The sequence below is a fragment of the Anastrepha ludens genome, chromosome 2 (genome assembly GCF_028408465.1).
Source record: "Anastrepha ludens isolate Willacy chromosome 2, idAnaLude1.1, whole genome shotgun sequence".
Lineage (NCBI taxonomy): Eukaryota > Metazoa > Arthropoda > Insecta > Diptera > Tephritidae > Anastrepha > Anastrepha ludens.
Window position 1 is genome coordinate 2,037,988 of NC_071498.1, and position 20,745 is coordinate 2,058,732.

General features: G+C 38.4%; 1 long non-coding RNA gene across 1 annotated transcript; it reads left to right on the plus strand.

Moving 5' to 3' along the window:
• Nucleotides 1–7,143: 7,143 nt before the first annotated feature.
• LOC128856254 (uncharacterized) lies at nt 7,144–20,482 on the plus strand. Its single transcript, XR_008453830.1, has 3 exons — nt 7,144–7,687; nt 19,873–20,033; nt 20,366–20,482. It is a non-coding gene; the product is annotated as an uncharacterized LOC128856254 (long non-coding RNA).
• Nucleotides 20,483–20,745: the final 263 nt, after the last annotated feature.

The window sequence follows — 20,745 nt, forward strand, 5'->3', positions numbered from 1 at the left end:
GCTAGAGTGACAGTCTCTGGCCGGTTACAAGTCCGGGTCATTCTGTTAACGTGGCGTCGACGGCAGTGGGTGCCGTGAAAATAATATTTCCCTGCCGTCGGTTTTGCTTGGACAATCGTTTGCCTAAGTCGTTTTGCTCGAAAAACCTGCCTACCATCCCCTAATATTCTCATTATCAGTCAATTTCCTGTTGCATTTTAATTTTTTTGCACCAAAACACGCATTTCCTGCTCAATACCTTTTCAAATTTACTGTTCACGCCTCTGAGTTGTATCTCCCTTTTAGCACTTTTTCGAAAATTTTACGTAGATTTATCAATCATTGCATTTCAATGACGCCAGTGATGCCGTCGTAGTGTTGCAAGTGGCACGTTGTAAGCATTTCAATGCTCTACGCAATGCAGCCCAGTTACAAATCTTATTTTTATTGCAAAGAAAGAAAAAACTAAAGGTTGCACTTCACTTTTTTCACTTTTTTCACAATGCGCCAACGCCAGCAATTTTTCTTTGTTTCATTGCAAAATTTTTAATTGCACACGCACACGCAGGTTAGCACAGAAATATGGGGGAAAAAGGATCAAATACACAATTAAACGTAAAAACGCCGGAATACTTTTTCACCTTATTCGCTTTTCCGCTTTTTTCATTTTTCGCTTTGTTTTGAATTGCAACTTTTTGCGTAATTTGTTTTCGTTACGTTTTGGTTTTTCTTGTTTTGCTTTTTTGTAAGCTTTTTTCTTTTGCTACTATGCATTCAATATGCTTCGTTTCGGTTTCAATGTCGCGCGCTTGGCGGCCTAAACGTTATTGCAACACTGTTGCAAGCTGCAATTCTTATGCGTTTTCGCACTCAAAAAGACACGCACTTGCCTGTCTGCGATCAAACTTCTACTTCCACTATGGCATCTGTCGCCCTGCTGCTGTTGCTGCTTTTACTGTTCGCTACAACTGTTTCTTTATCTGCATGCAAAACACGTAGTGACGCGCATAATGGCCGCAAACGGGCCAAGTCGATCGATTTTGCAGTTTCAACTATAAACTCGCACTTTGTTGGCTGCAGCTCGGCTTGGTCACCCAAAAGGTTGCGAAAATCGCGCGCGCGCGCATATTCACTTATGCACCGAAAATTACAATGCCAATGCCTGCTTCGCTTGCAACACAAATGTTTTGTTTCGATCGTCTTTTCGTGTTTTTTGTGTGCTTTTTTTGTTTTTGCTTTTCTTCTTTTGATACTTGGCTTCAGCTAGAATGTCTTGTGTGCTGCAAGTGTGATTGGCGGCGGCAGCAGCAAAAAGTTGCTTCCAACTCGAAAGAATGCCGAACGCGAATGCTGAGCATGCAACGAAAAAAACGGTCAAATGCCTCGCGCTGCTGTCGCAACACCAACGGCAGATTGGCTGTCCCCCCCTTCACCCACTCGTCATCTAACTCAACCAGCTCCAACACACAGCCTCTCTCGCCGCTCTCCATGCGGGCTTCTGCGCTTCTGAGCTGCTCCTGCTGCTGCTGCTGTTGCCCATTTAGCCCGACTTTAGCTGGGCTAATGGACTATTGGCCAGTTCATTGTTGGCTCACTCGAGTCTCGCGTTGTTCTCGCACACATTCGGTCGGTCGGTCGGTTGCTCGCTGAGTTGTTTATGTCACAAATCGGCGCGCAATCAGCAGTTGCCTGTTGGTTGGCGACGCTGTTTCACTTCAACGAGCCGCTTCTACAATGGAATGGCTTGTGGAGATTGTTGGAGTCGCATTCATACACGCACGCACACATGCACGTCTGCTGACTCCATCGTGTTGTTATTTTGCGCTCACTCAAATTAAGTGGGGAGTGAGCGCTTGCCAGTGAGGTGCTCCACCAAAATACTCATATAATTTTGTTTTTAAAAAATACTCACAGAAAATAATTTTTAAGAGAAGCTAAATAAGGCCAGGGGCTATGTTAAGTGTGTGTTCCTATATCCAGTGAGACAAATAGAGCTTTATAGCAGCCAGAAAACGGCACTTTCAGCGATAATTTAACATAATTTAATTTAATATTTAATTTAAAGTTAAAGTTTTCCACGCAAGATTATTATATCGAACACATTTAGCGCTACTTAACCCGTATAAATACAGCAAGAAATATAATAACCGCTAAAAATGTGACTAAAAGCTTCGAATAACTAAATGCTTTGAGTGGCATTTTATCAAATTTTTCCAACGGAATAATGAAATAAATCAAAATTCTGGGAAAGGAAATTTTTTGTACAGGTCGTAAGCTCTACAAATTATTTTTAAAAGATTTTTTAACGCCTTACTGCAAGAACTAACCCTTCGTTGAGCACCCAGATCTGGCCAGACTTTCTTTTTCGACCTTGGACGTGAATTTAACATAGTTCTATTATAGCTAACGACTTGACGTAGCTTTTAAAAACGATCATCGAGCAGGACGAAAAAAGGCCAGATACCCCCACCCAAGATTTCAAAAAGGGTATCTACCAAAGGGTTAACAAAGCACTGAAAATTTAATTAGCAATATGACATACTAAAAGGAAAATATTAAACATTTCTAAATATTTTCTTACGGAACCACATAGAAAAACTTGCTGTAAAGTATAGAAAATAGTTGAAAAGCAAAAAAATAAATAGAAAATGGCATTATTCTTCTCATTTTAAAAGGCGTGTGATCGAATCAACTGCACAAAATTTGTTCCAATTGTAAAGCGTCCTTCTAATGTCATCTCTGTCAATTTATCAAGCAGACAGATGTCAAGAAAAACGCATTAAAGTTTCGGCACGGTACGCATCGGGCTAGGAAGGGATGCACCTTAATTCAAAAACTCAAGATTTCTAGCAGGAAAAAGCTACTGCTATCAAAATATTACATAATTACAAAACAAACTCCATATAGACCACTCCGTATATTCTTATGTAATCAATATGTGTTTGATTTGAATATGAACCCAGTCGGGCTATAAATATGATTCGGCTCTAGCGCCTCTTGCAAATACTATTTTTTCCAAATATTTATTTTAAAGTAGTTAATTTAAACTTTAGAATCACCTAAATGGGACTAGTATCTAGTTGAAAAATTGCCCCAATTTTTGAAAAAAATGTATGCTGACGGTGTTGGGTGTTTTCTTCCATATATGTAAGAAGAGTTTGTAGTAGGCGTTAAACGGAAAAAGTGCGCAAGGCAGCATGCGGAAAAATTTCTCAAAAATCACTGTGATTTTTTATCTGCTCAAAACGTGCACTTTGACACTGCGTATCTTAAAAGTTGCTAAAGGTTCTGAGTAAAAAGTTTAAAATTGTGATGGAAGTTTGCCGAATTTTTACACATTTCATATAAAGTTCAAAACTTAATTTTATATATTGATTTTGTTGTAATATGAGCTTTATTTTTATAAATGAAAGAATTAAAATTATAAAGTAAATAGCAAAACTTGTCAATATGTAGTGTACACTTTCTTTTGGCGTTGATTGCATGGGTAGTGATATAATTATTTTTTCCTTTTTACTATTAAAAAACATAACAGAAGGACTATCATCAATGCATACTTTAATTTAATAACGTGAACAAAATTGCTTCAAAAATCAGTAAAGCGCTGCCATTACTACATTTTTACTTGTACTTGTCGCAACGCAAAAGAGGTCTACTTCACGGAGATTCAGTGATTCTCTTCGCTAGAGGGGTGTTTTTCACAGATTCGCTGTACGCATACAAATCTTATTTTTTTGCAATAAAAATTTTTTTAATAAGTTTTTGTTTTATAATTAATAATTTTTTTGTATATTTATGCATATATTTTTACTTATTATAATTTGTTTTCTGTTTTTTTCTTGGTTTTACCTGGTTTTACTTACTGAATCGCTTAATAGTAAATTTAAGCCAACAGTAACTTTTTGAACCTTAATCTAATATATCTTCTTGCTAGCATTGGGTGGGCTCATTTTTTTCTACGCATCTCCAACTAATTGCGACATTGTATACGCCGATATGCCGATTGCATGTGCGAGCACATTAGCAAGAGGATTGGGAGTAGGCCTGCAACTTTTTAGGATGTTCTTCTTCTTCGTATTCGCCATAGGATTGGCCCTCCTCGTATGCAAGCTTCAAGTTGCGCAGTCCCGGGTTGTCCCTTCGTTGGCTTCGCTTCGCTGCATATTTAGCCAGGACTTAAAGGGTCGACCACGTTCCATTGATGGTAGCGGCTGTGTTACCAATTGCTTTGTTGAATGCTGTTCCAGTCTTTTCATAATGTGTTCATACCAGCGAAATCGATTTTTTCTCAATTTCTTAGTTGTTGGAGCCACTTGACAGCTACCTCTGATGTGTTTATTGCTTATCTTATCCAGTTCTGTTACGCCCGACGCCCGTCGCAGCTTTCTCATCTCCGCCGCATAGAATCTTTATTCCTGTTTAGCAGATAACGGCCAGCATTCTGTGACACATGCCATTGCAGGTCTAACCTCAGCTATATAAATTTTGCCTTTTAACTTTATTGGCATCTTTTTGTCACACAAGACTCCTGACACTGTCCGCCATGTTTGCCAGCCGACTTGTATGTGTGCAGTCATCGCTTACAATGGCGCCATGATATTTGAAACTCCCAGATGTGAGTACCGTTTCAGCACCGATATGAAGTTTTAGAATCTTCTGGCTATCATTAAAAGCAAAAATGACGTGCTCTGTTTTCTGTCTGTTTATGTTTAGGGATAAAAATTAAAAAACAGAATTAGAAATTTTAATTTTGAAAAAAAAAACCGATGATATTTTACTTCAAATGGCACCATTTTTAACATTGAATAAATCTTTAAACTGTTAATTATTTTTTGTAACTTCTCAGTTTACTTCTGAAATTACGACAGTGTCTGAGGTGCTATGGTGACTTGGCATCCAACTGCCTAATCGATTTGCAATCCATCTTTGCCCAAATTCAATCTTAAGAGTATATTTTTCGAAATATTTCCACTGCAGCACTACCTAGCGGGCCTATCTGTAGCTAAAAACTATCCAGTTACTTCATAAATTATAAAAAATTGATTCACCAAAATCAAAAAACTGGTTTAGGGGGAGAAGAGTTAGGCACAAAATTGGATGAGATATTTACACTTAAAAGCTGATACATTCTTAGGATGCTTAACACATAGCAAATACAAAAAGAAACCATGAACAGCCTCGAAATTCTCATAAACTCAAACGGTTACTTTCGACGTTTGAGCTCTCAGTCAAACCACTCATTTCACTCTTTTTTTCTCTCTATTTCTCTTACTCTCTCTACTGTAGCAACTTTAGTTTCATCAGTGCAACTCGGCGGGCCACCAGTCTACAAAAGCAAAAAAGGTAAACAATTGTTGTAGATGGAAATTCAAATTTTCATTGGAGCAACTTTTTGTGACGTGCAGCTTCCTTCCTTCCTTTCTTTCTTGCAGACGTTGTAGATGCAGGCTTGTGTTGCAAAAACGCGTTTTTATCGAAGTTGGACATATTTTTTGTTGCACATGTTAGTGTTATTGTAATCGTGATTGCATGTTGGCCGTATGTGTGTATTTATTTATTGCAAAGTACAACCTTTTTCTCGCTCTGACACGCTGTAACCGCTGCGTAGTTGTTGCAGTTTTTGTTTAACCAGACAATGTTGCCACTCATCTTTTATCAGCAGTGTTGTTTTAGTGTTTTGTAGCTTGTATGTATTTTGCTGGTAATGCATGCGCATTGCGTGCTGACGCTTTACGCTGTCCAACTGCCAGTGAAGCAGCAACAACAGTGAAGCTCACTCAATAGAAGCTGCAACTTTCTGGAAGCAGATGCAGCAACGTACTTATGTGAGAATCTTAGTGTGGCCAACAACCGTAGCTACAACAAGCAGTAGCAACAACTCCACCGTCGCAAATAATTCCTTGGGGACACTATGCTTTCGTGGTCGCGTTTACGGACAAGCGAACGTATGAATGATGGAAAGTTTGGCACAGTCGCATAATATTAAAATTGCATAAAATTAAGCAAAGCAATACCAACAACAACTTGATGCAACTACAGTGTGCACTCAGCACCAAAAAAGGAAAAAACATTACAAAAGCTTCGGTGGCTGCTGCCACGAATATTACAAAGAATTTGTGGTTTTGTTGCTCTTTTAGGTGAAAAAAAGTTGTTGCAACATCATGTTGCAGACTTGTCCTTCCTTTTTTTATTAATTTTTTGTTAATGGTTTTTGTTTTTTCCCCTCACCGGACATGGTGTTTTTTTGTTTTTGTCTTTTTACCACAACTTGTCTCGCTGCCTAATCTACAGCTCCAGCAGCAGTTGTCTTTCCGCTCGTCAGGGCGTATACGTCACTTTTTTATTTTATTTATTATTCTTTTTCAATGCTTTGCGGTTTCCCCCGCTGCGCTGCAAGTAGCCGTGTTATTTGTCCTGCGTCTTTGCAATAACTTCAATTTTGACATCGAACATGGTAACCCGGAGAACAATTGCAACAACAGTAACTCTTGAATATCTAGCTTTACGTAGCGTTCTCGCTGAAGCATTTAATCAGCTTTATATTTAAAAACGCTTTTTTTCTCTTCTAAAAAAAAAACAAAAAATACACAAAAATAAAGCTTTAAAGTAACCCAGTGATCTAGCACCCTTAACTCTAACCTACCTCTCTAATTCCCAAGCAAACCTAAGTATCGACAAAATGTCTTTTCTTAATTAAATGACTTGTTCGAGTATATGGCCAAACGTAAATAAATCAGAAATCAAAATTTGTTCAAAGGAAATTTCCAAAAAAATTAAAAACCTTTTTTTTACGCAGTAGAAGATATTTTATAAAAAATGCGGAAAAATCAAAACAAAAGATATCAAAACAATTAAAACTTTAAAAAATCAAATTTGGTTTTTTTAATGATTTATTTATTTTCTTTCATTTTTTCCAACATTTTTTTATAAAATAGCTTAAAAAACTAAATTTTTTTTAATGTCTTAAATTTTTTTTTAACTTTTGTCCGAAATTTTTTCGTCAGTTCGACACACCAGGTGGAATCAAGTCCTTCTCCAACACAGGAAAGTTATATCAGGGAATTTTGGAATTTTTTGTTTTGCTTTTAAATTTAGTAGAGAGTGATGTGTTTGCTTTACTATTCATCACTATGAGCTTCTTTTTAACAGCGGGTTGCGATTGACGATTACGAGCTCGGCGTAGTCAAGGATTTATCTAACTAGGATCCATCATTAACAACAACGTCAGCCAAGAGATCCAGCGAAGAATAATTCTTGCCAACGGGTGCTACTTTGGGTTGGGTAGGCAATTGAAATACAGAGACCTCTCTCGATGCACGAAAAAAACGCTCTGTCTTATGGCGCTGATTCCTGGATATTGACGAAGACTGGTGGCGGGTTATTAGGAGCTTTCGAGAGCAAAATCCTTCAAAGATATGTGGGCCAATTTGCGTTAGTGATGCATACCGAACCAAGAGCTGTACACCGACATCGATGTAGTGAACCGCATTAAAATTCCGCGGCTTTGCTGGCTGGTCACGTTGAGCGAATGGATAATAACGCTCCAGCAAAGAAGATCTTCTACATCATCTACATTGGAAAGACCAAGTCGATGGCAATCTGGTCGCCCTTGGCGTTTTTAACTGTCGTCAATGCATAGGTGATTTGCGCAATAGTTTGGCAGCAGCCAATACCGACTATCGGTACCAGGTGCCAGCTAAGTAAGTAGGTAAGTGTCGCTTTAAATTGAATCAGAAAAAATTTTTTAATTGGAATGAAATTTATTTTGACTAATTTTCACAAATGTTTAAGTAAAAAATGACGTTATAAAAATGAAGTTATTAAAATCAAAAACGTTTGGTACTTCCGGCCATAACCACTGGTGTACTCAATAAAATACTAAGATATAACATAATTTAAATAAATTGTTTTTCTCCTCCACCACCATGCAGAAAAAACAATATTTTCGAAATAAATGAGTTCGAGTAAGTAAATGATTTTTAGACAAATCCAATTTGCAGGCGAGGCAACCGCTCGCTACTCGTACAAAGGGCTGTAAAAACTAAGGCACCTTCAATAACACAACACAAATTTAGCAGTATACGAGAGTTCCCAAGGCTTTTATCTCGAAGTTAAAAAAAAAACTTTTGTCGAAGTTCTAGGCCATCGGATCCACTTAGACTTTTCAATTTTTGGCTCAAAAAGTAAAAGGAATTCGCTTTAAGTATTTCTGAATATGTATTATTTTAAAATTCTCAAAAAAAGTTATTGCACGATATATCATACTAGAGCTCCAGATACCTGGATATACTCGCTCGAAACTCGTTCATTGCCCAACTGCTCGAATGTTTGTTTGTAATTTTCGAGCTTTTAAACGATTTGAGCAGCTAAACAAAACTTTTCAGTTTTATGACAATTTTAATATGACAACATTTCTTTAATTTTCCAATGACATTAGCACTTTGTATAAATAATTTGTAAAATTAAAAAAGTGCTGACAAAAAAGTCAAAATAATCAAAAGTATTACCCAAAATTCTCGAAAAATCTCGATGTACTCGAGCTCATGGTCGAAAATTTTCATGCAGGAATCGTTGAGCGGGTACTTGTTGCTCATTTGTCCGGGATGTCCAGAAATTTACGAACAAAATCCAAAGCTATACTATATACCAATTACTTATATATATGTAAATAGTGAGTGGATTTTTCTTAGCTTGAATTTTCCCGAGTACGTTTGTACGCATTGACTGAAAGATGAAAAAACCTAAAATGTGCCAAAAGTAAGCTTTCGTGAGAAATGGCGCGTACTTCACCGCCATATTCAGAAGAAAAATGCTGATGAAAACTATCTTATGCGGAGTCTGCTCCAATTGATAGAATGTGTTGGTTGTTGTTGTAGTAGCAGCATAAATATTTCTCATAAATATTTGAGGAATTCTGCTGTAGTGACAGTCTTTTGCCGAATTCAAATCTGGATCACTCCAGCAAAGCAAAACCATCTGTCGTAGAAACGTAGGGCTGTCAACTCAAAACTGGAGCTGGAATGTCTTGATAAACTGAGTATTTGTAAATGTCAAAACAACAAGGTGCGTATTCTATGAATTCCGGAGTACATAGAAATTCCTTACTAGGAACGAAATGGCATATAAATTAGCCAGAAAAAACGTGGCCTCCCCATTTATAGGCTCAGAGCCTTACTGTGGCCTAGGAAACTGTAATTTCTCCTCTCTTATTCAGAGAGTAGAGGATATACAAAGAAGATCTTATTAAGACAATCCACCGATTTTATCATTGAATGATTGTCTGGAAATAAATAAGAATAATTTGAGAATCATCTCAGAAAATCTAACAAGGCATTGTAGATTGGGAATAAACTCCAGGTTACTTTGGTTCAGGTTCTGTAAGGAAGAAGGAGGAGATGAAACCACCAACGGCACCAATCACTACGGAAACATATTTTACAAGAGAAGGAAATAAAAGTCAATAAAATAGGACAATTACTGAAATTTATTGAGGAATACTCTGAATCCATCGAGGGAGTTCTAAAGGTCGTTCAGGTTGCAGTGAAAAATCCACTCATAATAATAATAAAACTCTTGAGAGTGAGCTACATACTTCATCATACTTCATTCAATCGTTTGCCCAAGAACCATCCGAGCTTCTTTGGTGAAGGAATAACCCTGGCATATATTTTTAACAGCTTCTCCGAAGCTTCTAAGTTCTGAATAGAGTGTCCGATTTTTTCCCCTGTCCTATCCCAAGCTATGGTCGAAAGCAGATATATTTCGTCAAATTTACTAAAAACTCTACTAAAAACTAATATGAAGTTTTACTCAGTTTTATATATTTTAAAGTACTTTTGATAGAGCTGCTGCTAAATTTTTTTGCATATGTACTTGTGCGAATATATTCGTATTCACACATAAATGTGCCAAAACCAGCCACTGCTCAAGGTACGTGTATCAGCATTGCCGCATCACTTCATGTTCCCCACATTTGCCAGACACGAAAATTCTCTTTTTGGACATCAACCAAATATGGCGCAGTGTGGGCTTGGTAGTGAGCGGATGGCATGGCATGGCTGCCGTGTCTGCCGACTGATTTATGGCTGACTGATGGAAATCAGTAAAGTTTGGGGCAGTGACAGCCAATCAAAGTGGCCATGCAGTTAAGAGCCTATAGAGATCTCTGAGCGACGACAATAAAAGGATGAAATGGCAAGAAGATGGTAGATGATAATTAGATTGAAAAATAAATTGCAGAAACCTAACAAAAAAACTAAAAAAAAAAAAGATTTCTTTGCTTAGCTCAGTTGTGATTGCAGGTATTGGTGGAATGCATATAATGTTACACAGATTGTTTCCTGGTGAGGGAAGTGCAGGGATTCAAAGTAGTCTACAACAGTCTCTAATAGATTTTAAAAATATCTATGAAATTTTCATACCATTTTTGGAGAGAAAAATTGCTGTAAATTTCGCCTTTCATCTATAAAATTGGCTGCAAACATTTTGGAAATTTTGGAAAACTCGAAAATATCTATATAAACTTTTTACTTTCTTTGCATTTCGTGTTACTAATATTTTTAAATACAATTATTAGTTTGGGGAAAAAGAAATCCATTATTTTCTCGGTACATGACTGTAGTGATCGATATCTCGTAAGCTATCAATCATACAATTTAAAGTTTATGTTCGTTGTCAAGGTGGCATTTCTCACTAAAAAATTATTTTGCTGTTTGTTCCATTTAGTTGTGTCTCTTGCCCCAAACTAGTATATGTGGCCCAAGCCATTAATATACATACAGCTTCACGAAAATCCTTTATATTGACGCTGAAGTTTGTTACAAGAAAAATTTGAGTTACAACAATTGGGAATATTAGTTAAAGTAATTTTATTATTAATTGACTAATTTAAAAAAAAGCAAAAGGAGATTACACATTTAGACCTTTTCAATTAAAAAAATTAGATAAATACTTCTTGTGAGAAATATTTATAAAAAGCGAGCAAGTATTGTTAAACCACCTTGATCAGAAAGTTCCCGGAGCAACCGCCGGTTGCCACATCTGCAATTAACATTCCTACCAAAATTGTTATCGACATAACTTGACATTTGCAAAAGCCGTGTTGAGTAAATCAACACCTGGGCGTGTTTTTGATTTTTTATGCTTTTAAAAATGGAATTGGGTTTACAACAACGAGTTTGTATTGAATTTTGCGTTACAAAGGAATCGGTGATGCGAAAATCTGAGAAGTGTTGGGAAACTGTCTCGGTAGTGATACTCTAAAGAAGACGCTTTAGAAGGGTGTATGACTCCACTGACGAATGACAAAGTAGCGGCAGACCGTCGACACCAAAAACTGATCGAAAACTGAAAACATCAATAAAGTGAAAAGAAAGTTGATCATTAACCGCAAATTAACCATCAGACACCTGGCAGAAAACTTGGACGTTGTGTTTGGACCCGCATAGTAGTTACTGATTTGGGTTTGCGCCGTGTTGCTGCAGAGTTTCTCCCGAAGGACTTAAATTTCATGCAAAAAACGGGCCGCGTTGATATCACCAAAGACGTGATTTTCAGGACTGAATTCGACCCACCATTCATCAAACGTATCACTACTAGAGACGAGACGTGGGCTTATCAGAACGACACGCAATTCAGACACCAGGCGATTGAAAACAGAGCTCCGAATGAACGAATGAACCAATGCCAAAATAAACCACGTCGGTTTCAGTCAAAAACAAAGGTGATGCTCACGGTTTTTATGAAATACAACAGTATTGTGCACCACGATTTTTTTCCAGAAGGTCAAACAACTAATAAAAACTATTGGGTTGGGGAATAAGTTCGTAGCGTTTCTATCGAAGGCTTTTATTTAAACAATAAACAATATTGGGTTTCCCTCTCTAAGCCTCAAAACTTATAAAAAAATAAATAACTCAAAAATACAATTAACATAGTTTTGTAGAGCACAAAGAGTTCTATCGAATTAATGTTAACCTTTGCCAAACAGCAAATAAATCGTTGTAGCATAAAAAAATATAAAAACGCTATGAACTTATTCCCCAACCCAATAGATGCACTTTAGCTCCTAGTGGAGCATAGAGCGTCAAAATGCGCTCCAAATAATGGTTCATTGCTAACCCCTGAGACGTGAGTTTTGAAATCACAGATTCTTCAAGTTGCTGGTAATTGTGATGATTAGATGATTACTAGATGGATTCTGATCAACAGTTCCTCGACAATCTACTAAAAAAATTTGAAAACGATCGAGCTGTACGAGCACGATTTGATTTCTCTTAAGTTTGAGCTAACCCAATCGCTTAAATTCGTTCGATTAATCGGAGTACTTTACGGCAAAAAGTTGCTTTATGGTGGCCGAGAAAGTCACAAAATTTTTGAACTATCTCCACTGCGATAGTGGATTTTAACATACGAGTATTATGTGCGATATGCGTCCATATGATTACCCTAATTGACTAAACTTCAATGTCTCATATGTATGCATGCGATCTTAATGGAACACCCAATACTATGGCGACTTCACAACACGCCCGCAACGCGAAGCCCTCAAGTACCATTACTAGCAATTCTGCATATTGCCCCGACAGAGTGCAACGCGTACTTCTAGACCGGCTATCAACTAACCTACGCTTGGCATTTTATTACAGTATTTTTCGCTTGAATGTCACTATTTTTAATTCCACTCATTTTCATTTATTTCCAATAACCGGCAGTAGTCAATGGCCAAGAGATGCTGGTGCACAGACACTCGAAATGGCTAGCAATTGGCGATTGAGGATACCTTCACATGCAGCATGTGGCATGCGGCATGTGGAATAGGCATTTGTGGCGAGTGAAATAGTTTGTTGCATAGATAGTTGGAGTGGCGGGCAGACGTGATTGTATTCGAGAGTGTGTGAAGAGTGCATTGAAAGTATGTGAAGGAGTTTATATGCCTTTATGCGTGTGTGTGTGTGTGATTGTATGAGCGAACTAAATACACGAGTAATTGCTTTATTTGTAGCATTGCCGAGAAATATGGTTCGAACAAAGGCTGAGCGGTAATTACCGCCGCAGTAGTGGAAAAAGTGAGTCGCCTCCGAATACTTGCCACAATATAGCGCTCCCACTTAAGGAACATAGAGTGGATATGCATTTAAATTGCTGCCATTTGCTTTTTTCCTAAATTTGCAGTTTTACTCATACAACCAAACTGTTCAGCATATTCACTCCCGTTAACTTTTAACGACTTTTTTTTTTGTTTTTTATTAGTTTTCCTTTACTGCCCCATTTGCGATGTTTGTTGTTCATTAATTTTATTGCCGGCGTGTCTGTTGCAATTGTTTCAACTGCCGCTAATTTGAAGGAGTGCACTCAGTGAACCACCTTCTTGCATGAGCACACACATACAGGGTGGCCCATTTATGTGCAGAATTGACATGGTTGGCTGAGTTTCTTCTCCATTATTTCTCTTCTTCTTACAAATGCGGAAAAAGGGACTAACTTACAAGTGAGGGAGTGATGCACTCGAAATATTGTGAATGCTTGCCGAAGGACGAGCGCCATTAGAAAACGCAACTTTTTTACGCACAAGCGCACTCGACTTCCAGGCTGCCAAAATCCATGTGAATTGCACTGTTGTGAAATGCGTTAAATTTCATAGGTATCGAACGACGAAGACAAACAAATTGACACGATTAATAATGTTAGTACTGATACCATCACAAAAATAAGAAAGACAAGTACACAAGAATCAAACACAAAAAAGCACCCGGATATGATATGCTGACAGGCAAAGCACTTACGGAGCTACGAACTGAGGCTTACATATTTTTTAGAGACGTGGTTAGCAGTACGTTCCGCTTACAATACTCGTACTTCCCAAAAGTATGGAAAGTCGCTACCAAAACCGGGTAAAATCCAACAGCTTTAACTTCATTTTTTTCACTTTTTAACTTATAGGTCGATAAGCCTACCTCTGACTATATCTAAAATCACAGAAAAACTTTAACATAAAAGAATTACCCCAATATCTCCAGATCATCAACTCGGTTTTTCGAAAAAAACATTAAACTATCCAACAAATACATCGAGTTACACAAAAAATAATTTCAGACATGGAAAATAAACGATATTGCGTTGCTGTATTTTTGGACGTCGCAAAGTTTTCTTTATATATATATATCTTAGTAGAGAAAATTGCAGAGCAAATAAATAATATTGTGGAGTTCAGAAAATCAAAGCTGGTCAGAATTTCAACCTTAAGCCCCTTTTAAGGCACTTAGAGGAGTTGCCCCAATGCACGGCGAATATGTTGAGGGCGAAATTCGGAATTGACGAAACTAAAATCTCATGTAATTAGCTGTTGCAGTATCGGCACTATAAACTTCAATCACAATTTCAGCGGTCTGGCTTGCATTTTCGCCGTTATCAAAACAAAACTGTAAAATGTACCGAATTTTCTTTTTGTTGGCTTCCATGGTTAACACCCTGTAGGTTAGGTTAGGTTGAAGCGGTTGTCCTGTGGGACACACTCAGGCTCATAGCCCATTGTTATGCCGTGTCCCTATCTCTCCTAAAACCAGTGTGTGTTTTTCAAAAATTTTAAAATATCTCTGATTTCTATAGTACTGAGGTCTTCTAGCTCATTAAAAAATTGTCTACCCAGAATAGTAAACCTCCGCCTGGATAGAGCAGGTTAGTGGCATAGTAGGTGCGAGATTGTCTCTTCCTCGTCCTCATCTTGACAACTTCTACAGAAGTCATGTGTTTGCACACCCATCCTTTGGGCGTGTCTGCCTATTAGACAGTGCCCCGTTATGACTGAGATCAATGTGCTGAGACTGTGTTTATTTTGGCTTAGCAGAGATTCTGTGCGTTTAGCATTTAGAGTTGGCCAAAGTTGACGGGCGATTTTGCGGGTTGCTTCATTTCGCCATCTTTCGTTTGCTTTCTTTACAATTTCTTCAAGGATGTGTAGCTTACATGTTTGTAAGGGTATCCCTATGTCATTATCTATGTGCTCGTCAGACAGTTTAGTGCCGAGTCTTACTAGTTCATCGGTTCTACAGTTACCCTCAATGTCGCGATGGCCAGGAACCCATGTTACCTTTAAGTGAAATGACTCAGCCATCTCGTTAAAAGATGTGCGGCATTTCATGGCTACCTTGGAGGTTGTCGACTGTTTTGTGAGGGATTTTATCGCCGCTTGGCTATCAGTGAAAATGTAGATATCATTTCCGGATATCGCATCACACTGTATCAGTGTCGCGGATTTTATTATTGCCATCAGTTCAGCCTGAAAGACACTACAGTAGTCGGGGAGCCGAAAACTGAAGGAGATCCCCAGATGTTCAGAATATACACCTCCGCCCACCCTGCCCTCGAGCTTTGAGCCATCTGTGTAAACATGGATGGACTCGCCCTGTCTCACGTCGTCCCGTTCCCACTCTTCCCTTGAGGGTAGGAGGGTCGTAAACGATGTAATGGCAAGTATAGGCGGGAGTGCATAGTCCACCAGTTCGGGAAGCCCCAGAGTGCCAGCCAGGATTTTACCGTGGCCATAATCCGTGTTTGACCACTTGTTTAGAGTGTTCAGCCTTATTGCCGCACTGCGTGCGTTATATATTGCCTACAGATCTACCGGAAGGAGGTTTAGTGTCGCATATAATGCTTTCGATGGTGTGGTTGACATGGCACCGGTTATCAGAACAGATGCTAGTCTTTGCACCTTATCAAGTTTCTTAATGTTCACACCCTTCTGAAGGGCATCCCACCATATTACTATACCGTAGTAGAGAATTGGCCTAACCACTGCTGTGTAGAGCCAATGTATCATTCTGGGTTCCAATCCCCATTTCTTCCCAATAAGCTTTCCGCAGGAGTACATTGCGGTCATAGCTTTTCGTACTCTGTCTGCGACTGTGAGCCCCCAATTTAGCTTCCTATCTAGTATAAGTCCTAGATATTTTGCCCTTTCTATTACTCTAAGTGGTTTCCCTCCTAGGAATATTTGTTGAAGAGTAGGTGTTTTGTGTTTCCTACTAAAAAGTATCAGATCCGTTTTTTCCGGATTTACCTCTAGTCCTCGACTTTTACACCAAAGTGATAGTCTGTTGAGAGATCCTTGTTGGAGGTCACATAATGTTGGAAGGTGTTTCCCCGAGATTGCTATTACAATATCATCGGCATATGATATTATTTTACCTCCAATTTTTTCCAGTTCTTGTAGAAGATTGTTGACAGTTAGGTTCCTTGGGGGTGTATCCCTGATCGGAAATTTTTTTAGCAAATGTGTCACCCAAATTTGCGTTTATCGTTCGCCCAGTTAGCATTCGTTCTATAAACGAGACTATTGCATTGCTTACTCCCATTTCCGTTAGCGAAGTGGTAATTGCTTCCGGATATATGTTATTAAAGGCACCCTCGATGTCTAGAAAGGCAGCGAGGGTAAATTCTTTGTAGTGAAGTGATTTCTCGACTGTGTGAACTAGCTCATGGAGCGCTGTTTCCACTGATTTGCCTTTGCTGTATGCATGTTGGGAAGGTGATAGTTTGTCGCTAATCCTTCTTTGGTATGCACATCTAGCAACCGCTCTAAAGATTTTAACAAAAAGGATGATAGGCTGATTGGCCTGAAGTCCTTCGGTTTCGTATGTGTGGTTTTCCCTCCTTTGGGAATGAATACCACTTTTACTTCTGCCCATTTCTTGGGGATATAGTTAAGACGTATCGCTGCCTCAAAAATTAAGGCGAGTGTAGGTGCAATCATATCTTTTGTGTGTTGCAAATCAGCGGGAATGATTCCATCAGGTCCCGGTGATTTGTATGGTTTGAAGCTGCCAATGGCAAGTTTTATGTTATCCTCCGCTATGAAATCTGTTGGGGGGTTCTCTTCGTTGCAGAGACAACCTGGAAAGTGGGTCTGCATTAGTAATTCTAGTGTTTCTTCACTGCTGGTTGTCCAGTTGCCATTCTCTCTTATGAGGTAGCTAGGGTTACTGGGACTTGTTGATACTACTTTCCGGAGTCTACTGGTCTCCGAAACGTTTTCTATCTTTTGACAGAAGTCTCCCCAAGACGCCGTTTTTGCTGCCTTTATGGCATACTTAAATCTACGCTGGCATTCTTTGTATCTGTCCCACGAGTTGGTTCTCCTCGCTTCGTTATACATAGTTCTGCATTCCCTTCTGAGGTTTGCTATATCAGTGGACCACCATGGAGGTTTCGGTTTTCCTCTTCTTGTTCTCTGAGGACATGCTGCTTTCGCAGCTTGTTGAAATGCTGAAGTCAGCCCATCAACCACTGAGTCGAGCTGTGGCTCAGAGTTAATTGTGTATGTCGCTGCTGGGAGATTGCTGGATAACGTGGATTCAAACATCCCCCAGTTTGTGCGTCTGCGGTTTATAACCGGCTTGAACTGCTTAGTTGGCAATGAAATGGTGTACGTTAAGTACCTATGATCTGAGAAGGAGTTGTCTGTAGACACTCTCCAATCCTTTAAAATTTGGGACCCTCGGTCATTGACACACGTGATGTCTAGAACTTCACTTCTCGTAGTTGTTACAAAAGTAGGGGTATCGTCTATGTTACTAATATAAAGATTGTTACACATAATGAATTCAAAGATGTACTCACCACGTGCGTTTGTGTCTGAACTGCCCCAGACATGATGATGTGCATTAGCATCTGCTCCCAGTATGAATGGGGTGCCACATCTCGATGCTTCATGAACTGCGTCTCTTATGAGTTATGATGGAGGTTGTTGCTCCGCGTCGTGTGCCATATAAGATGAGGCAAGCCATATCGTCCTTCCGCAGGACTCCACTGCCGTGATTACGTTATCCGCATCGCTAAATTGTATTAGTAAATATACATTAATACATTTCTTTGCTAGTATGCACGTCCTGGGTTTACCTTTGTCAGTGACATAGACCAATTTGTACTCTCTGCTGCTCAAACCGCAAACCCGATCTTTTACGACCCATGGTTCTTGGATGAGCACGATGTCCTCTTCTCTTTCTGCGAGACGGAGGATGAGTGCGGCGAAGGCCGCCTTACTGTGGTGAAGATTGATTTGTACAATCTTCACCATCGCTATTATAGGTTATTGAAGGGCAGCCAACCACGGTTCGGTCTGCGTTCTCTTCATCGGATATAGGGGGGAGAGACTCCTCATCCTCCATAGCAGAGAGATCGGAGTATTCCCCCTCCATGTCCTCTAAGGAAACCCTTTCGAAGAGTTCGCCTACCATGCCGGAGTTGGAAGCCACCTCATCGTTGTCTGTGACAACCTCGTTTGCTTCCGCAGATGAAGTTATATTTTCTGCGGAGCTGCTCTTGCTAGCTACATCCTGTCTGTAGACATGGAGAGTCAGCGTTTGGAAGCCGTAATTGATCTTCCACCCTGTAACTCACAGCTCAATGGAAGAAACGAAAAAGAGCAAACGAATTTTTTTAGTGTGAAATGTCACCTTGACAAGGAGCATAAACTTTAAATTGTTTGATGGATTTTTTGGATTTCTCTTTCCCCATACTAATATAATAAACATAACAAATAATAATAATAAATAAATAAAAGGAAACGTTAATGAACTAAAATTTATATCGATGCTAAAAATTTTTTCTTTAAAAAACAAGCAATTAAATTATATATATGTATATATAATTGGCGCGTACACCCTTTTTGGGTGTTTGGCCGAGCTCCTCCTCCTATTTGTGGTGTGCGTCTTGATGTTGTTTCCTAATTAAATTATCTGCTTTAATTAACTATATATTTGGATGCCAATTTTTATTTTGACAGCTGTGATGTTGGTATTAGCTTTAAGAAGAAACAAAAACTGAAAAGGATGCATCTTTCATATATAGTCGAATTAAATTATATTCAAAATGCTAGAAGGAACACCCTGTGCATATGCATAGTTGTACAGGCAGTTTTATTCATTTGTAAATGGTAAGCACGTATCTATACATAGTTGGCTATTCAATCCTTCACTGGCATCCTTCACCGTATGTTACGGCAACATTCATTTTAGAATTTGTCTCTTTTCGCGCAACATGCAACACAAACACTAATTTGGTTGTCTAATTCAATCAAGTGCTTTATCGCAGTTTTTTCGCTCGAGCTGCTCATCAACTTGGCAAATAGTAACGTTCGCCAAGGCGCCATAAAAAAATAATCGTCAGAGGGAGCATCGTCTGAGGTCTACAAATACTGGTCGTTCAATAAGTTTTGCGCTTCAATAAGAAAAACACAATTTTATAGTTTGAAATACACTTTCTTTTGAGTATAGTCTCCCTCAACATCAATAAATTTCTTCCAACGAGATTGCAATTTATGAATTTCATCAAAAATACGCTTCCACAGCTGTTATGACCACATCATTTGATGAAAAATGCTTTCCACGCATACATTTCTTTAGGTGTGGAAATAGATGGAAGTCGTTAGGAGCCAAATCTGGTGGATACGGGGGCTGCTCCAGCAATTTGAACTTTAATTCATGGAGATAAGCCATTGTCAAAATGTTCTTGTAACACGGTGCATTGTCCTGATGAAAAATATTTTTTTTTTTCGTTTGCAAACTGGGTATTTTTTCACGAATTTTTTTCTTCAGCTGGTCTATAAAGTTTCAACAATATGAAGAATTTATTGTTTGCAAGTAATCGACAAATAAAATTCCTTTCGTATCCCAAAATCTGATAGTAACACCTTCGTGGCCTATTTCTGGACACGAACTGATTTCGGAGCCGAAGAACCAGGTTCACACCACTCTTTAATCACTTGCTTCGATTTAGAGTCATAGTGATAGACCCATGTCTCATCTATAGCGATGAGAAAAAATCATCTACAGCTTTCTGAAACCCAATACTTCAGTCAAAATATTTCTTACACTGCTTCTACTAAATCTCTTTCAGTTATTCGATGATTATCCAATCCGATGTCCTGTATTATTTTGACGATTTCTGGTGTTGTTGGTGTTTTTTGGACGTTCGTGACGTGGATGGTCTTGAAGGCTGGTACGACCACGTTTAAATGTAGCAACCCATCCTTCTACTGTACTAATTGATGGCTAAAGGTGAGTATACAATAAATTTTCTTTGTTTTTGAACCTTGCAAAAAGATTTTATGCTAATCCAATAAATAATCTTGAAATAGTCACATCGTATTTGTAAAGACCCCTCGGATATACATATGTAGCAGGCATTTGAAAGTTTTGAATGTGTTTTTCTCAAAAACCATAATTTAAAGTTGGTAAATTACATTCAGGGCCATGGTCAGTCCAAAATTTGCACAAGCTTTAAACATAGAATTTGACTAAATCATATTTAAATTTCATTTCGTCAGAAGCTATATTTTATTAAATATTAAATTACTCCTTCAGCGTAATTTGTTTATTTTTATTTTTAGATAATCCCATACAGAGAGAGACAAAGCGACGTTTTTAGAAGACCTCCCGGAGATTGATCACTATTTTAAAGAAAACCAAAAATATCAAAATGATGATGATTATGATGATGAATAATTGCTAGGCCGCCGATCACTATCCGATCAAATATCAAAACAAAGTAAAAAATACAAAAATAAATATAAAAATCGAAATAATAGCTGAGTTCCAAAGGTTAATTGATTGGCAACCGAATAAAAATTTTGCACGCAAATGCAACAAAAACGTGATTTGTTGTAAAAATATGCGATTTATATGTAAAAAATATGTACGTAAGAAAACGATTGTGGAAGATTTTTTTAATAATTTGTTAAACGAACGATTTTCGCACTCAGCCACTGAT